General features: G+C 41.5%; 1 protein-coding gene across 1 annotated transcript in view; it reads left to right on the forward strand.

Moving 5' to 3' along the window:
- Positions 1-283: 283 nt before the first annotated feature.
- Positions 284-20,315, forward strand: part of pkib (protein kinase (cAMP-dependent, catalytic) inhibitor beta) — a 79,813-nt gene continuing 59,781 nt past the window's right edge. Inside the window, exon 1 of the mRNA XM_063070479.1 lies at positions 284-423. The gene's annotated coding sequence lies outside the window, so the exon portion shown is untranslated. The remainder of the gene's footprint in view (positions 424-20,315) is intronic.

A 20,315-nucleotide genomic window follows, 5' to 3' on the forward strand; every position in this document is an offset into this window, starting at 1 on the left:
ACTAGATCACCTTTTCTGTAATAATTTGGACCCTACCAATGGAATAATTAATCATGGGGTGTCTTCATTTGTTTTAATATATGTTGAACTTAAATAACAAATGGAAGCCTAAATTACAGGCTTTGTGGCTTTTGTAGAGTCTTTAAGCAACTAATTTAATAAAGCATTGCTGCATTATAATCAAAAGTAACAGGTTTGGGTTTTGCTACAGACGTCTCTTCATTGTGTGGATGAGGCAAACTTGGCTGATGTCACAGTATCACAGAGGCAATGTGATGCTCACATAAAAATCAGCCAGGCAGAAATAGCCAGTCGCAAATATAGACCAACATGTGTTCTTCTGCTGAACCTTTCTCTCAGGATATTAATCATTACAGTGGCTGCTGAGTGAATTTGAGAAGATTCCTATAGCTCTGCTGCTTGGTGAGTACACAGTATGCACAAAAAAATCACTTACTACAGAAACTGATAAAATACTAAATTAGAATTCTTAAGGTGTTTAGAGTTTAAATACTGTCAGAGCTGTGTGGATTCATCCATCACTCTGGAATTGTAACTGTAGAAGAAAAAAGACTTCCTTAAAAATAGGCATCACAAATTTTATTTGCGTAAAATGTAGATCGTATCATTTATTTTGTGTTTTTTTTAAATAATTATTACTGAAGCTATAATCTGTGTGCAATTATCTGGCATGGTAGGATGTTCTGTCTAATTAACTTCAGTGTATTAATGTTGTAGAGCAAGTGTAAATGCATCATTAGACATTTTAACTAAGTGGAGAAGCAGATTAGAGCTGAAAGATAAAGAGCGGGCTTTCATTTCCTGGAGTTTTTGTATTATGTTGGCATAGAGTGCCGATCCCCATTGAAAGTGCTTATTATAGGCTGATTTCAGTTCAGTGGTTTGTGTGGAAAAAAATAGCTACTAGGTTTCAATTATTCTGAAGTGCACTCATTTTGTTTGTCATCACAATTAGTTCCAGGAATCTAAGCGCACTGCTCAATGAAGCTGGAAATTTTAGGCAGTACAAAGGCAGTAGCACAACAGTGCCTATTTTATTAGGCTATTCAGATTCAGATTCAGATTCTTAAGCTTAAGCCATGCTTGTAGGTTTGCAGTTAGGGAAGTCATTTAACATGATTACATCGTGTTTGTTCCAATAATCAAGTTCAGTCATTCTGATGCTGCTTCCTTCGTTTGAAATTTTGTTTTTAATGCAGAAAGAATTTGGTTAGTTTCTTGACCTACTTGTCTGGTATATCCAGGGAAATAATTCTTCCCTTCCAGTGCTGTATCTCTACCAGAACATTGTAAAATTAAGTGAACATTGCGGCCAGCAGTTCTAACCTTTGATAAGTTCTGCTTGTGAATGGAAATGGTCTACAAAATTTGATACAGTATCAATGAGGGGAAAAACATTATTCTGATCTGTAATGCTTCCTGAGATATCATAGAATTATATTTGTTTATCATAGAGTTATATATATTGCTGAAGGAGGCCAATTCACTTTGCTCATTGTAATATCATGTGAGCGTTCTCTCAGCTGGAGAGGTCAGAACTAGGTACTGTGTCTCAGCTAGTAGCTCTTCTGCCTTTGAGTTCTAGAGTTTCAGTTTCACATCCCACTCCAAAACCTTGAACACAACAATCTGAGCTGACACTCCAGCGCAATATCATGGGAGTGATTCACCATCTGAGCTGCCAAATATTGGGCATTCAAGATCTATTTTGAAGAACAGGGAGGTCACTTTTGATATTCTAGCCAGCATTTCTCATAAAGGACATCTCTGAAACAGATTATTTGGTCATTATTGTATTTCTGTCCAAGACAGCTTGTATACAAATTAATTCCCTGGTACCATTTAATAGATGGATTGATAGATCTTTTGATATTTTGGGCAAGTACACTCAATGGCTACTTTGTTAGATACCTCCTGTACCTGTGTGTATGTTTGTGGTCTTTGCTGTTGTAGCTTATCCACTTAAAATTTTGACATGTGCATTCAGAGATACTCTTCTGCACACCACTGTTATAACATATGGTTATTTGAGTTACTGTCGCCTTCCTATCTGTCTGAACCATTCTGGCTATTCTCCTCTGACCTCCTTTATTAACAAGCCATTTTTGCCACAGAACTGCTGCTCACTGGGTGTTTTGCTTTCTGGTTTTCTTTATGCACTATGCACTGGAAATTTTAGAGACTGTTGTGCATGAAAATTCCAACAACTTTTTGTGAGATACTCAACCTACCCTGTCTGGCACAAACAATTATTCCACAGTCAAAGTCACTTAGATCACATTTCTTCCCCTTTCTAATGTTTGGTCTGAGCAACAACTGAACCTCTTGACCATGTCTGCATGCTTTTATGCATTGAATTGCATCCACGTGATTGGCTGATTAGATATTTGCATTAACAAGCAGGTAAAAAGGTGTACCTAAAGGTAGCCACTAAGTGTAGCTGACCAGTCAATTGCCATGTTATTGAATGCCTTGCTCCTGTTTCTGATGTTCCTATCACACCACTAAATACACTTTACTCCAGTTCTCACAAAAGTCTTTGGGATATTCTGAAAGAAATATGAACAGCATTATATGCAAATCAATCTTTTACTAAGTGGGGTGTGGGTGTGGAAGAGGGAAGCAGCACTTCAGCTACAAACAACACTGAACATGGATCAGCACAACACAGTGCAGGCCCTGTGGCAAATGAAGTTTTGCCCACTTTTTAACCTCTCTAAAATCAATCGAACCTTTTCCTTCCACATAACGTCTCCATCTTTCTTTCATCCATGTCCCTAATGTAGCTGTCTGTACCGCTACCCTGGCAGCATGTTACATGCACCTACCACTCTGTGTGTATAAAAAACAAAACCAGCTCTGATCGCCCCCCCTATGCTTTCATCCAAACAACTTAAAGTTATGCCCCATTCTGTAAGTCATTTCCACCCTGGGAGAAATCTCTAGCTATCTATCTATACATCTTATTATCCTGTACACCTCTATGAAATCGTCTGTCATTCCCCTAGGATGAAAGGTGACTTGACAGAGGACCTAATGGTTTCTAAAAGGGTCAAAACATTGTCCGTTGAGAATTTCCACAGTTGTTCCAAATGGCTTTGGAAACTTCAAAGTTCAAGGATCAAAGTAAATTTTATTATCACAGTATGTATATGTCACCCTATACAACCCTGAGATTCATTTTCCTGAGGGCATACTCAGTAAATCTATAGAATAGTAACTATAACAGGATCAATGAAAGATCAACCAGAGTGCAGAAGACAACAAACTGTGCAATGCAAATACAAATAAACAGCAATAAATAACGAGAACGTGGCCATGATGCAGCCAGTCAATATACTCTCCACTAAACCATATAACCATATAAATATAACCATATAACAATTACGGCACAAAAACAGGCCATCTCGGCCCTTCTAGTCTATGCCGAACTCTTACTCTCACCTAGTCCCACCGACCTGCACTCAGCCCATAACCCTCCATTCCTTTCCTGTCCATATATCTATCTAATTTGACTTTAAATGACAACATCAAACCTGCCTCAACCACTTCTGCTGGAAGCTCGTTCCACACAGGTACCACTCTCTGAGTAAAGAAGTTCCCCCTCATGTTACCCCTAAACTTTTGCCCTTTAACTCTCGACTCATGTCCTCTTGTTTGCATCTCCCCCATTCTCAATGGAAAAAGCCTATCCACGTCAACTCTATCTATCCCCCTCATAATTTTAAACACCTATAGAAGTTTGCCAAAATTTTAGATATTATGCCAAATCTCCACAGACTCCTAAGGAAGTAAAGATGCTGCTGTGCTTTGTTTGCAATTGCACTTTCATGCTGGATCCAGGACAGGTCCCCTGAAATAGTCACCTGAGGAAACTTCAACAGAACAATGGAAATCAAAGTTCAAAAGTACAAAGTAAATTTATTATCAAAGTACATATATGTCACCATTAACTACCCTGAGATTCTTTTACTTACAGGCATTCATAATAGATGCAAAGAAACATAATAGAATCAATAAAAAACCACATACAAACGAAGGCAGACAAACAACCAATGAGCAAAAGAAATCCCTGATGACTCTCCAAAATTACAATTTCTCCCAAACTTCCAACAAAATTTTTAATGAGGAATTAGAAGAATCAGAAACTTGTTGGCAAATATGGTTATCACACAGCAGTTTATTTAAAACTAACAGAGCTGATTTGATGGCCATGCTCCCATTTAACCTCTGGTAGTTTTTCACCCCCTCAGCTCTGAGAACTTCACCAGTGCTATTTCAGGAAATTGTTTTGTACTTGCTGTCAAGTTGCAGGCTAAATTGGATGCAATACTAGAATTAGGTACTGCATTCTATGGTTGTTTCAGGTTGCAAAACCCTTCAGGGAATAGTGCAGCAGGTGGTGAAGAACTGTTATGACCTTGGGCTTCTACTCGCTATGGTCTCTGCCAAGAATGGTGCATTAATCGCCATTCCTCAGAGAATAGAGCATGAAAGAATAAATGGCAGATGTCCCTCTGGAAGAGCAACTATAAGTGTTGTGTATTTAATATTTCAGTAGTATTTGATCAATCCCATGATGTTCACTCCTCTCTCCACAATGCTGAGGCTGTGAGACTGCCCCGGCTGCTGTGTTTTATGTTTGTGAGCTTCACGGAGATTTGCCCACTAATATGATGAACTGAGACCAAGGCTCGGGCCTACTCTAGGCTGCTCTGGGGATTCGGATCTGAGGACTCAAATTGGTTTGTGATGGTGTTGTTCGCTGCTATTGTTTGCATGATTTGTGCTTTCTTTCTGTTTCTCTGTGCATTGGGTATTGATCTTTATTTTTTTTCTAATTGGGTTCTTTTGGGTTTCTTGCTTTGTGACTGCCTGTAAGCAGACAAATCTCAATGTTGTATAATTTATACATTCTTTGATAATATATGTACTTTGAACCTTGTAAATATATTGTTTGATTAACCATTCTTGTTTGTTTCAATAATTCATTACGGGTTATATGTATGTTGTATGTCATCACACTACCATACGATATGCGTGCGCCTTGCTTAAAGAAAACACAAAATTAGACCAGCATTCCCAGACTCCCATGTCTTGCTTTGAATTTGTTTAATGTTTTGAAGTTACAAGTCTGTGACGAGAGGCCTAGGCAAGGATGCTAATGGCCCATGTGCTGATGTATCTAAGACTAGAATTGTGGCAGAATTTCAAGACTGAAACAAGAACATGATTAGATGCTGGACGAGAATCTGATGAGCCTGGACGAGAATCCAAATGAGACAGAAATCCTAAACGCAATTGCAAACTGTATCTAAACTGAGCTGACAAATGAGCACCAAACCTGAGTTCAGGTGCTCTTTAAATATCCAAATCTTGGCACCAGTTAGCGGAGTGGGCTAGATCTTTAAAGGGATCGCACCAGCTATCCGTACTCCGGAGAATCAGAGAGACTAAACCCCAGAGCCTGGCGAAATAGGGTGTGTACTGTAACAAAAACAGAACAATAAGCAACTTCTCATAATCAATAGTTCATTTCCACAGTCACCCTATAGTCCAGGACACTTATGCATCTGGGTTCTTTTCATCTGCAGGTGCTCCATAGCATCCTTTGTCTGAAGACTGCCCCATTGACTTTCTCCCTTACACCATCTGCAACAGAACTGGCATGCACCGTTATCCTGCAGTAAACTGGCACCTATATTCTCCTTGTACCAGTCTTGGTTACAATCCAAATCAAAATCAGATTTATTGTTATTGACATATTTCATGAAAAATTTTATACACTTACAGAGTCTAGTAATTCATTAATTTCATGTTTTAGAGGTCATTCAATCCTTAATTGCATTCCTTTCAAATCTGCACCTGTCTTAAATGAGTTGCATTTGTCTTTAATGAGCCCATTTATCTTTGAGTGTTCTTCCTCACTGCTCCATGGACATCTGTGTCCTGTATTTCTCTGCTGTCAAAACACTCCCTACCATAAACACACACACACACATCAACAAACCAGCAAAGCACTCTGACCTCAGTCAGGTTCCATTTTGTCATATTACATTTTATAAAAGTTATAAATTCATAAAGATTTCAGGGTTACAGATCCATTTCCACAGACCATTCAGAAACCTGTTGGCAGAGGAGAAGCTAGTTCCAAAATATTGAGTGTGCTCCTCCCTGCAGGAGGAGTACAGAAGTAATGGGAAGTAGGTGTGTCTTGGATGGTGAGTGTCTTTAATGATGAATGCATGTTGTGAGCCTCTCTATAAATCATGGAGTTTCTAAGCTTGTTATTGTCATGCCAAGTGAGTATCTATTATCTGTTTGTTGTTCCTTTGTTACCTGTCCAAGATGCTGTTCTTAAGTAGCTGGAATGAAACTGTACTAGGGTAGATTGTACTTTTACCCTTTCTCCATTTTGCATATTACATTTGATTCTTATGATATGGTTTTCGCCATATTGGAGAAATCAAATACAGATCACATGACTGCAAGGTTTCCTTAAACTTCCAATTGCCTATCATTTTAATTCTCCATCCTGTCTGTCCTGGGCCTCTTGCATTGTTCCACTGAAACCCAGTAAAAACTCAATGAAATGTAGCTTATCTACCATGTAGCATCCCTCAACACTAAATTCAACAATTTCAGATAACAAGCCATTCCAGATTGTATCAGAACTGACCAGTTCTGAACGTGATTAGCTTACAGTTAACTCTATTTCTCTCATTGTTCAATACACTCTTTCAGTTGCCATCATTATTGTGTCATTGTTTTCATCCTCACAGATATTGTCTTGTTTTCCCATTCCCCTCTTCTCTGTAGCTTTAAACAGATTTGATTTTTCAGCTGTTCCTAATTCTGATGAGAGGTCATAGACCTGAAATTTGGGTCGAGATCCTTCACCCGAACAAGCCTTCTGCAGAAATTTGCAGGAAACTCACGAAGGTCAGGAGCAAGGGCTCTCCAAGATGGCTGAGTAGTGCTCCAGGGAAGTTCTGTTTTGCTTCATGTCCAGTGGCTTGGCGTGTCAACTGTCTATGTATGTGGGAGTACGCTATGGGGCAAAACTACTGTTTCGGAGAGCCCTTGCTTCTGCACCTCATGTAGTTCCCGTGAATCTCTGCAGAAGGTTTGCTCAGATGAAGGGTCGCAACCCGAAATGTCCACTGGTCACTTCCCTCTATAAATGCTTCCTGACTTGCTGAGTTTGTTCAGCACTTTGCGTGCTTTACCTTTTCCTTGTTGTCCGAGGCTACTGGATTATTGACAGTGAATGGACATGTTCTATCCTTGCATTCCGCTACAACATCTATTTTTAGTGCCTATTGTAATTATTCCCTCTATATTTAGGTAACAAAACAGGTGTATCAAAATTTCCAATATCAGAAATGAACTTTTCACTATGTTCATTGGTTAGACCATTCTTGGAATATTATGTTAATTTCTGCTGATTTCATTATAAAAAGGATGTGGAAGGTTTAGAGAAGGTGCAGAGGAGAATTACCATGATGCTGCCTAGATTAGGGAGCACGTCTGATGAGGATAGGCTGAGCAAGTTTGGGCTTTTCTCTTTGAAGTGAAGGAGGATGAGAGGTTATATGATAGAGATGTACAAGATGATAAGGGGCATAGATCAAATAGATAGCCAGATACTCTTTTGCCAAGGCGGAAATTACTAATATGAGAGGCATCATTTTAAGGAAATTGGAGGAAAGTATAGGGGGATTTCAGAGGTAAGTTTTTTTTACACAAAGAGTGGTGGTAGAGATAGATACATTAGGGATATTTAAAAAGCAGACAGGCAAGTCAATAATAGAAAAGTACATGGCTATATAGGAGGGTAGAGATAGATTGATCTTATTGTGTTCTCTCACTCTCACTCTCTCCGTTTGTCTCTGTTCTCTCTCTCCTTTCTCTCCTTCTCCCCCTCTCTATCTTACTTTCTGTCTCTGTTCTCTCTTTGTTCTCTCCCTCTCTCTCTCTTCCTATCTTTCTCTCTGTCTCCCTCTCTCTCTCCCTCTCTCTCCCCCTCTCTCTCTCCCTCTCTCTCTCACTCCTCTCTCTCTCTCTCTCCTCCCTTTTCTCTCTCTTTCTCTGTGGATTACTCCTAGTCTTTCTCATTTATTCTCCAGGCGACAGGTGTGAGCGACTTCAAGTTGAGGCATGAATACATACAATCATAATGAGGTTTTGTTCCACTGAGCTTCCTGCATTGCTATCCTGTAAATTGAATTTATCCCAGTAACAGGAACAGACATGTTAACTTTGAAATATTGTATATAATGAGAGAGATGAGAAATATTGCTCTTTATTAGAAATAATTGTTTCTATACATAAGAAATAGGAGCAGGTGTTAATCATCTGCTTCACTTTGATGTCATTTTCCAACAGTATGACCATATCCTTTAAATCCCTTCATATTCAGAAATCTAACAACCTCTGTTTGAATGAACAGGACAACCTCCAACCCCAGGGAAGAAAGGCTCACCCCCAAATGAGGGCATGTCCCTTCATCTCAATTTTATATAGGTTTCTCCATAGTGCCTTGCTGTGATCCATAGTTTTAGACTCCCAAGTCAGGGGTAACATCCTCCCTGTGTCCAGCCTATCAACTCCTGTAGGAGTTTTGTAGGCTTCACTGAAATTTCCTCTCATTTTTCTAATCTTTGAAGAATAGAGGTACTAGCTACTTAATGTCTCCCGAACTAGAAAACCCACCATCTCTGGGGGTCTCAGCCCAAAATGTTCAATGTTTATCCCTCTCCGTAGATGCTGTCTGACCGGCCAGTTCCTCCAGCATTATGTGTGTGCTGCTCTGCAACCACCTGGGTGAACATTCACTGCACTCACCCACTCTTAGTACATCTTCTTTTGAACATGCTGGCCAACATTGTCCATAAGATTACAGATATTAGGCAGAATAACAGCTCAGCATGAATTAGATGGGCTGAGTCTCATCAAGGCCCTCTGCAATTGCAGTAGGGTGTCCTTACTCCTGTATTCGAATACCACAGTTGTTAATTTAAAATAAGCAAAAAAAAATTAGAAGATAAGAAACAGGAGCAGGTGCAGGCCATCTGGCCTGTCAAGCCTGTTCCACCATTCAATAAGATCTGGACATGGAATCATCTCCACCTAGCTGTCTTTTCCCCATAATCCTTAATACCCCTACTATGCAAAAAATCTATCCAACCTTGTCTCAAATATTCTTACTGAGGTAGCCTCCAGTGCTTCATTGGGCAGAGAATTCCACAGATTCACCACCCTCTGGGAAAAGCAGTTCCTCTTCATTTCTGTCTTAAATCTAATCCCCCAAATCTTGATGCTATGTCTCGCCTATCAGTGGAGACAAGTTTCTTACCTCTATCTTATCTATCTCTTTCATAATTTTATATGTTTCTATAAGATCTCCTCTCATTCTTCTGAATTCCATCGAGTACAGTCTCAGGTGACTCAATCTCCCCTCATAGTCTAATCCCCTCATCTCTGGAATCAACCTGGTGAACCTCCTCTGCACCGCCTCCAAAGTCAGTATGTCCTTCCTCAAATAAGGAGACCAGAACTGCACACAGTATTCCAGGTGTGCCTCACTAGTGCCGTGTACTGTTTTTTAAATTTTATTAATTTATGGGATGTGGGCGTCGCCAGCTAAGCCAGCATTTGTTGCCCATCCCTAGTTGCCCTTGAGAAGGTTGTGATGAGCTGCAGTCCCTGAGGTGTAGGTACACCCACAGTGATGTTAGGGAAGGAATTCCATGATTTTGACCCAGTGCAATGAAGGAACGGGGATGTGTTTCCAAGTCAGGATGGTGAGTGACTTGGAGGGGGATTTCCAAGTGGTGGTGTTCCTAGGTATCTGTTGTGCTCATCCTTCAAGATGGTAGTGGTCATGTGTCTGGAAGGTACAGCCTTAGGAACGTTGATGTGTTGTTGCAGTGCATCTTGTAGATACGTAGTCTGCACTGCTGCAACTGTTCGTTGATGGTGGAGGGATTGGATGCTTGTGGAAGGGGCACCAATCAAGTGGGCTGCCTTGTACTGGATGGTGTCAAGCTTCCTGAGTGTTGATGGAGCTGCACTCATTCAGGTGAGTGGCAAGTATTCCGTCACACTCCAGACCTGAGCCTTGTAGATGGTGGACAAACTTAGAGGAGTCAGGAGGTGAGTTACATGCTGCAGGATTCCTAGCCTTTGACATGCTGTGGTAGTCACAGTGTAAATATGGCTAGACCAGTAACACCTAGGATGTTGATAGTAGGGGATTCAGTGATGGTGATGCCACTGAATGTCAAGGGAAGATGGTTAGAGCCTCTCCTGTTGGAGATGGTCATTGCCTGGCACTTGCGTGGCTCGAATGTTACTTGCCACTTGTCATCCCAAGCCTGGATATTGTCCAGGTCCTGCTGCATTTGGGTATGAACTGCTTCACTATCTGAGGAGTCATGAATGGTGCAGAACGTAGGCAGGTAGGAATGAATGAGGTGCTTATGGAGTATAAGGTATGGAAGAGAATACTTAAGAAAGAAATCAGGAGGGCTAAAAGAAGGTATGAAGTTGCCCTAGAAGACAAGATGAAGGAGAATCTTAAAGGATTCTACAGATATGTTAAGAGCAAAAGGATTGTAAGGGACAAAGTTGGTCCTCTGGAAGACCAGAATGGTAATCCATGTTTGAAGACAAAACAGATGAGGGAGATCTTAAATCAATTCTTTGCATCTGTATTTACTCAGGAGATGGAGTATAGAAGTAAGGCAAAGCAGCATTAACTTCATGAACCCTCTACAGATTACTGTGGAAGAGGTGTTTGCTACCCTGAGGCGATAAATCCATAGAGCCTAATAAGGTGTTCCCTCGGACCATGCAGGAGGCAAGTGTTGAAATTGCTGGGGCATTGGCAGAGATATTTAAAGTACCTGTATCCTTAGTGACAGGAGAGGTACCAGAGGACTGGAGGATAGCCAATGTTGTTTATTTGCTTAACATGGAAACATAGAAAATAGGCGTAGGAGTAGGCCATTCGGCCCTTTGAGCCTGCACCGCCATTCAGTATGATCATGGCTGATCATCCAACTCAGAACCCCGCCCCAGCCTTCCCTCCATACCCCCTGATCCCTTTAGCCACAAGGGCCATATCTAACTCCCTCTTAAATATAGCCAATGAACTGGCCTCAACTGTTTCCTGTGGCAGAGAATTCCACAGATTCACCACTCTCTGTGTGAAGAAGTTTTTCCAAATCTCGGTCCTAAAAGGCTTCCCCTTTATCCTCAAACTGTGATCCCTCATTCTAGAAAGGTTCTAAACATAAACCATGAAATTATAGGCCAGTGAATATTACATCTGTTGTGAGAAAGTTATTGGAAGGTATTCTAAGGGATCAGATGTATAAGTGTAAGGACAGATGTGGACTGATTAATGATAGTCGGCACGGCTTCGTGCTTTTTAGATCATGTCTAACCAATCTTATAGAGTTTTTTGAGGAATTTACCAGGAAAGTGGATTAAGGCAAGGCAGTGGATGTTGTCTGCATGGACTGTAGACCAGAGACCATAAGACTATAAGACATAGGAGCAGAATAAGGCCAATTGGCCCATCGAGTTTGCTCTGCCATTCAATCATGGCTGATCCTTTCCTTCCCCCTTCTCTGCTCCAGTTCCTGGCTTTCTCCCCATAACCTTTGATGCTGTGGCCGATCAAGAACCTATCAATCTCCACCTTAAATACACCCAATGACCTATCTGTGGTAACAAATTCCACAAATGCACCACTCTCTTCATCTCTGTTTTAAATAGACTCCCTCTGTCCTGAGGCTATGCCCTTTTGTCCTAGAATCCATCACCACAGGCAACCTCCTTTCCACACCTGCTCTGTCTAGGCTTTTGAAAGGCTTCAATGAGATCCCTCCTCATCCTTCTAAATTGCAGTGAGTACAGACTCAGAGCCATCAAACATTCCTCGTATGAACTAGTGGAGCGTCGTAGGAATCAGTGGTGGGACTATTGTCACTTGTGATCTATATCAGCAAATTTGTGAGTGACACCAAGGGTAGTCAGCGAGGAAGGCTCTCATGGCTTGCAGAGGGATCTGGATCTGGATCAGCTGGAAATTCCATCTTTAAATGACAGAAGGAATTTAATGTCGATACTGTAAGTGTGAGGTGCTGCCCTTTGGTAGGACCAACTAGGGTAGGTCTTACACAGAGAAAGGTAGGCACAAGAATTGAGGTAGAACAATGGAATCTGGGACTACAGGTCAATTATTCATTGATAGGTTTGTAAAGGAAGCTTTTGGCACATTGGCCTTCATAAATCAATGCACTGAGTAGAGGGCTACGTATCAGAGAAACTCTAGACAGTTTCTAGAGTAGGTTACATGGTCGGCACAACATTGTGGGCCGAAGGGGCTGTAATGTGCTGTAGATTTCTATGTTCTATATTCTAAGAACACACACAAAACGCTGGAGGAACTCAGCAGGGCAGGCAGCATCTCTGGAAAAGAGTACAGTCAATGTTTTGTGCCGAGACCCTTCATCAGGACTCTTCTACTGTACTCCTTTCCACAGACGCTACCCAGCCTGCTGAGTTTTTTCAGCTTTTTGTGTGCCCTGCATAGATTTCCTGCATTTGCAGATTTTCTCTTGTATTGAACACAGGAGATGGGATGTTATGTTGAAGTTGTATAAGACGTTCGTGAGGCCTAATTTGCAGTATTGTGTGTAGTTTTGGTCATCTACCTACAGGATACATGTAAATAAGGTTAAAAAAGTACATCAAAAATTTACAAGGATGTTGCCAGGTCAGGAGGACCTGAGTTATAAGGAAAAATTGAATAGGTTAGGACTTTATTCCTTGGAACATAGAAGATTGAGAGGAGATTTGATAGAGGTATACAAAATTATGAGGGGTATAGACAGGATAATTGCAAGCAGACGTTTTTCCACTGAGGTTGGGTGGGACTACAACCAGAGATCATGGATTAAGGGTGAAAGGTGAAAAGTTTAAGGGGAATATGAGGTGAAACTTCTTCACTCAGAGGATCGTGAGAGTGTGGAATGAGCTGCCAGCACAAGTGGTATATGCAAGCTTGATTTCAATGTTTAAGAGAAGTTTGGGTAGGTACTTGGAAGGTAGGGGTACGGAGGGCGATGGTCCCAGTGTAGGTCGATGGGAGTAGGCAGTTTAAGTGGTTTTGGCATGGAATAGGTGAGCCAAAGGGCCTGTTTCGGTGCTGTACTTTATGAATTAAAATAAGATAAAATAATAACAAAGCAGAATTAAGTGTGAAAAGCTACAAAAAGAGTACTGTGCAGGAAACAATAAAGTGCAAAATCATAATGAGGTAGATTGTGAGATCAAGAGTCTATCTTATTGTACAATAGAAACATTCAGCGGTATGATAGAAGCTGTGTTTGAGATGCTGGTATGTGCTTTCAGGCTTTTGTATCTTCTGCCCGATGGAAGAAGGAGAAGAGAGAATGTCTGGAATGGGTGGGGTCTTTGATTATGCTGGCTGCTTTACTGAGACGACGAGAGGTATAGACAGAGTCCAGAGAGCGGAGGCTGATGTCCTGAGCTGTATTCATGCTCTCTGCAGCTTCTTGCAGCCACGTGCACACGAGCTGCCATAGCAGTGTCCCTTGCCCCCACTCAGGGGCTTCGACCATTGGGACTCGACTTACGGACTTGCCGACCTTCGTCATCAATGTTGGCGCTTCAGACTTTGGTATCAATCCCAGGACTTTGAACTCCAGACTCGCCCAGATTTCTGATCCTGGGACTTGCTGACCTGGTGGTTCATACCTGGCACAGAACTGTAGATGCACAGACATTGGACCTCTGACTACTGGACACGCCAACATCAAAATCGCTAACTTTACCTTTAAACAGCATGTGAAGATTTTGGTTTACAGTTTTTCAAAGTTTCTGGTGTTTTGAGATATTTAAGACCTAATAAAGTACAGTAACTATAAATAATTAATAAGTACATTCAACATTTTTTAAAACATCACATAATAATTACAGTGCACTAAAAAATTAAAAAGTTTAAAAAAATTAGTTAATCAAAATAAGATCAGTAAGAGTATTCACCTTTGTCCTAATTTCCAGGGCCTGAGTTACCTTCAACTAAACATGTTTGCTAGTACTATGTCAAATTTGGTTGGCAGAAGAGCGGAGATGAGGAATCACCAAAATTATATTTGGAAATCCCAGCGGTTCAGGCCATGCTGTTAGATCCTTGCTGTTTCCAAAAGAAGATCAGACTGACTGATGGGCTGATATCTGTCAATTAAAACACCCTAGATTTACAGAGGATCCACATAAATTTAGGACTTGCATGGGAAGAGCATCAGTTCCCTATGGCTGTAGCCTTTTCATATTCATGAAATTTCTTTTACTCATAAACTTTGAGAAAGAAGTATGAATATTTCATTAGAATCCCTCATTCTGCTCACACACGAAACCAAATGTAGGTCAATTACATGACTTCATCACAGATTCATTCTTTGCACTTGACTGATTCAAGCTGCCACTTATTTGAGCATAATTGTCTAAAATATAAACTGGGATTTTTAATTCCTATTTAATTAAATAAAATATAGTAAAATGGGCATATTCTAAATCTGTGAATCTGTAATTTGTAAACAGGATAATGAGACAATAATAGAAATGTTTAGCAGATCACTGAGAGAAGCGACAGCATCTGTGCCCCTGACACAGAGTCTGGCCTGGTGGCTCAGAAGGGTGGGGAACTGAAGGGGATAGCAGCTGTAACAGGGGATTCTATAGTTAGAGGGACAGATATGCAATTCTGTGGACACAATGAAGAAACACAGATGGTAGTTTGCCTCCCAGGTGCCAGGGTCCGAGATGTTTCTGCACACACCCACGATATCTTGAAAAGGGAGGGTGAGCAGCCAGAAGTTGTGGTATATGTTAGGGCCAATGACAGAGGTAGAAAAAGGGAGGAGGTCCTGAAAAACAGAATACAGGAAGTTAGGAAAGAAGCTGAGAAGCAGAGCCTCGAGGGTGGTAATCTTGGGATTGCTGCCTATGTCATGCGACAGAGAGGATACGAATAGAAGGAGGTGATAGATAAATGTGTGGCTGAAGAATTGGAGCAGGGGACAAGGGTTCAGATCTTTGGATAATTGAGACCTCTTCTGGGGCAGGTGTGACTTATGCAAAAAGGAACAGATTGCACTTGAACCTGAGGGGGAACCAATATTCTTGCGGGCAGGTTTAATAGAGAGGTTGAGAGTGGTCGAAACTCATATGGCAGGGGGATAGGAACTGGGATGATGGAGCTGAGGAGCCAGCAGGTTTACAAGTAGAGGATGGATGTAACATGAATGTAAGGAAGGACAAACACAGACAGAGAAAAGAGTTAAATTGTGCCACAGAGGCATAATTCAAAAGGGTGAAGAATGCAGGACTGAAGGTGCCGTATTTAAATGCATGTAGCATTTGGAATAGGGTGAACAGACTTGTGGCACAATTAGTTGGTATGACGTTGTAGGCATCACTGAGTCATGGCTGAAAGAAGGCCATGGTTGGTTGCTTATCAGAAGAGGGTAAGAGATGGAATTACATAGATAAATGATAGATTCTCTACCATAGGTCAGAGAATGTTGAATTGTTGTGGGTGGAGTTAAGAAACTGCAAGAGTTAAAAAAACATTATTGGGAATCCCCCTCCAAGTCACTCACCATCCTGAATTGAAAACATCATCATTCCTTTATAATCTCTTCATTGTCTTATGTAAAGGGAGCATGGGTTGATGGAGATGTTCTTCCTCGGAGTATTTTGAGAGTGTCTCAAAAATATATTTTATTCTTTGGAGGTACTGTAGTTCAATGCACCAGATTACCCTGAAATGGGTGAAGCAAGGCCTCTCTTTCTATGAGTGGTGTGGTGGAGATATGTCTCTACCAAAGGAGGTGTAAGATGCTCCTTTCCTCTGCTAGCCTGCAGGTCACCCTTGGGCAAGGTGTAGCACCCTGCTTAGCCCCCTGATCAGGGTCACATGAAACCATGGGAGCAAGTGGTGGAGGGTCGTATCAGCAGCTGGTGCATATCACAAATCTTGATTATGTGATCACTGATGCCAGGCAGACAATCTCTGGGGTCACCCATCTTGTAAAGACACTGCCCAGAAGAAGGCAATCGCAAACCACTTCTGAAGAAAAATTTGCCAACAGCAATTATGGTCATGGAAAGACTATGATCACCCACGTCATATGACACAGCACATAACAATCTGTGATGTATCTACTGTGACATCATGAAGGGGAGTTTCAGAATCCAGGTGTCATACTCGATCGGACCCGATGCAATAGCAATTGTACCACAAATACACTGACACACGTAATTCTTTTCAAACCTTTATTCTCTACTCATAGCATGCTATGGGGGAAGTTACAGACTGATCTCCCAAAAGAGCCAGTCCAAAAACTACCCCCGAATTACACAATTCTCCACAATTTATAACATTGATCAGGTAGCAGGAACTCTTACGATTACAAGTTTAGACAATATTAGAATCATTTCAATCACATGCTAAGATACAATTAGATGTAAGATAATCATTGATCAGTTAGTTATAATTATTTTAAGCCAAAGCTAACCCATCGGTTCCCCATTTGGACCCCTTCCCCTTTTCTCCAGAACATTCTAGCCATTACCCCATCCCTCCCATATTTAGCTATACCTTGAGCTGCTTCTGCAAGATCCGATAGTTCCTTATTTGAGCCTTTGCCTATCTTTAGAGAACAATGACCAGTATGTTACCGGTTGCTGGGTAAAACTTCTTTCTGACTTGTCCAAACTTGTCCAAAGCAGTAAGCTAGGGCGCTTACAAGGTGATTGATTATAGGTTAATCATTGTCCTCTGTTTTCCCCCCTATTTACCTATCCCTTCATTCCATCACAGGAACAATGAGGTAAAGGTGAAATGTAACCAGAGCCATGATTTTAGTTTCAGCTTTTGCATTCTGATTCTAAAATATGTATGAACTCCAAATATTGTTTTAGTTCATAGAATGGATGATACCAGCAAAGAGATCATCTAAATCTAGGCCAATGAAATAAAGATTGATTCTGAACATTATCCATTTCTTAATGGATGCAGAAAAATGAAAACAATGAATTGTGCTGTGCCTACAGCCCTGCTGAATCTGCTTCTCAACTGATTTCCTGACTGTCTCCAAGCAACCCCAATGTCCCTCGGACCCTCCTGAGAGTTCATCTCAGTTGCTCAGTGTAGGCTTTGGCATTTTACGTCTGATCATACAGGAAATTGGTCATTCATCAAAAACAGAAAGAAATACTTTACAAGCACTTGTATGTGCAAAAGTATTTCTTTTACATACACAACAACGGTTGCACATAAAAATCCACTTCTTAAATACTTAGTGTTTGTAGGTGTTTGTAAGGTAGTTCCTTTCTGTTTTCGACAAAGTGGATTTCTATTGATTTCAGTCTCAGCAGTGGCACTCATTACAGATCTGACAATATCTTTCGCATATTTCACACAATAGAGAGAAAATTTCTGGCTTTTATTAAATCTGGTTTAGATCACAAGGCATTCGTATTGCAGAAAGTATTGGGTTGCATGAACATTCAGCTGGACACAGAGCTACTTTCATTACTGACAATCTTTGTTACACAGGTAAATCATTACAAGGAATGATAGCGACATCTTGTGGGAAAATCAAACTGAAGAACACCTGCATAGGCTTTGTGTTTCCTGGTTGTTGCTGTGCTGGGTTCCACCCTGCTCTCAGATATACCTGGTTCATTTCTGACACCTCCATCCCCTTTCTTGATCTTTCTGTCTCTATCTCTGGGACAGCTTATCCACTGATGTCTATTATAAACCCACTGACTCTCACAGCTACCTGGACTATACTTCTTCCTTGTAAAAATGCCATCTCCTTCTCTCAATTCTTCCGTTTCCACCGCATCCACTCTCAGGATGAAACTTTTCATTCCAGAGCAATGATTTCCTGTTACATCAAAGATAGGGTCTTCCTTTCCTCCACCATTAATTTTGCCCTGAACCGTATCCCTTCCGCCTCCAACTGTGTCCCACCAGCAAACACATCTTTCCCACCCACCCCCACCACTTTCTGCTTTCTGCAGGGATTGCTCCCTACGTGACCCTCTTGTCCATTCATCCCTTCCCACTGATCTCCCTTCTGGCACTTATACTTGCAAGCAAAAGAAGTGCTACGCCTGCCCCTAGACCTCCTTCCTCAGGACCATTCAGGGCTTTGAACAGCCCTTTCAGATGAGGCAACACTTCACCTGTGAGTCTGTTGGGGTCATATCCTGTGTCCGGTGCTCCTGGTGTGGCTTCCCGTATATTGGTGAGACCTGATGTAGATTGGGAGACCACTTCGATGAACACCTACACTCCATCTGCCAAAAGAAGTGGGATCTCCCAGTGGCCACCCATATTAATTCCACTTCCCATTCCTATTCCAATATATCAATCCATGTCCTCCTCTACTGTCACAATAAGGTGTTGGAGGAGCAACACCTTAGATTTCGTCTGGGTAGCCTCCAACCTGATGGCATGAACATTAATTTCTCGAACTTCTGGTAATGCCCCGTCCTCACCATTCCCCATCCCTTTTCCCTCTCTCACCTTATCTCCTTGCCTGCTTATTCCCTCCCTCTTTTTCTCCTCCCTGTTTTCTTTCTTCCATGTCCTTCTGTCCTCTCCTATTAGATTCCTGCTTCTCCAGCCCTGTATCTCTTTCAGCAGTCAACTTCCCAGCTCTTTACTTCACCCTCCCCTCCCAGTTTCAGCTATCACCTTGTGATTCTCCCTCCCCTCCCCCCTCACCTTTTAAATCTAATCCTCATTTTTTTTCTCCAGTCCTGCTAAAGAGTCTCTGCCTGAAACATCGACAGTTCTCTTTTCCATAGATGCTGTCTGGCCTGCTGAGTTCCTCAAGCATTTTGCATGTGTTGCTTGGTTCCAGTAGAGTAGAGTAGAGCTACTAGGACTTGATGTTTCAATCCCTATGGTAAGTTGGCACTCTCGATTTTGGCAGTGGCCTTGGAGTGGTGACAAGGAGGGAGGGTAGGTACATCATCGGGGTCATCAGGTGGGTACCCTCCTTCTTTGACGTTTCGTTGATAAGCCCACGACACCTCCAGAGGGCTCAACGGTGCTACCTGATGTCCCAGATACACCCCCCTCAGTTCCATACCCTCCTGCCTTCATCTTGCAGCCCAGTTGTTGTCTTTCCTTTTAATCCAAATCCAATTGCTGCTTTCTTCTCCTGTGTTTGAGAAGGACTTGATTGCTTGTTGGAGGGAGTGACCCCTCACCCCCATCTTCTTCAATAGACTGGTTGTAGATGTAGCAAAGAATCCCCTGCATCCCACTTCTACAGGGAAAATCTTGGTCTTCCAGCCATTCTGGACAGCTTCAGTTGCCAGTTCAGAGTACTTGGTCTTTTTCCTCTCATAAGCTTCTTCAACACCATCTTCCCATGGTACCGTCAACTCCACAACAGATAGATATTTGAATTTTCCCTGGAGTAACTTGCCCTCAATATCACATATTTTGTTCAACATGAAACAAAATTAATTCTGTATATTGGCATTGATTTATCATAGTCTGACTGGAAAATCAATGGTAATGATGTAACTACAAGGTAAAACCAAAAAGCCTTGACAGCGGCATTTTTGATGTGACCTTGTCTGGAAATGTAGAGGAGATTAGACCCAAAAGCAGAGCAGCGGAGGTGATTCAGCAGTAAATGATATTTTACGAATAAGATGCAAAATAGCAAGTCACGAAAGGCCACAAAACAAGAGAGAACAGATGCATAATTTGACAAGGTACCAAGGTAACTGAAGGCTAGGAGCAACTGGTTGAGGCCGGCTAGTTTGATGAGTGAACAAAGATCATAAGACTACCAGACATAGAAGCAGAATTAGACAATTTGGCCCATGAAGTCTGTTCCACCATTCAATCTTGGCTGATATTTTTATTTTGTCCTCAGCCCCACTCCCTAGTCTTCTCCCCATAACCTTTAATGTGTCCAATCAAGAACCTATCAAGCTCTGCCTTAAATACACCCAAAGGATGTCCTCCACTGTTGCCTGTGGTAATAATTTCCACAAATTCACCACCCTCTGGCTAAAGAAATTTCTCCCCATCTCTGTTTTAAATGGATGCCCCTCTATCCTGAGGTTGTGCCCTCTTGTCCTAGACTTGCCTCCATGGGAAACATCCTTTCTACATCTACTCCATCTAGACCTTTCAATATTTGAAAGGTTTC

Source organism: Mobula hypostoma, chromosome 2 (assembly GCF_963921235.1).
Source record: "Mobula hypostoma chromosome 2, sMobHyp1.1, whole genome shotgun sequence".
In the NCBI taxonomy this organism is placed as follows: domain Eukaryota; kingdom Metazoa; phylum Chordata; class Chondrichthyes; order Myliobatiformes; family Myliobatidae; genus Mobula; species Mobula hypostoma.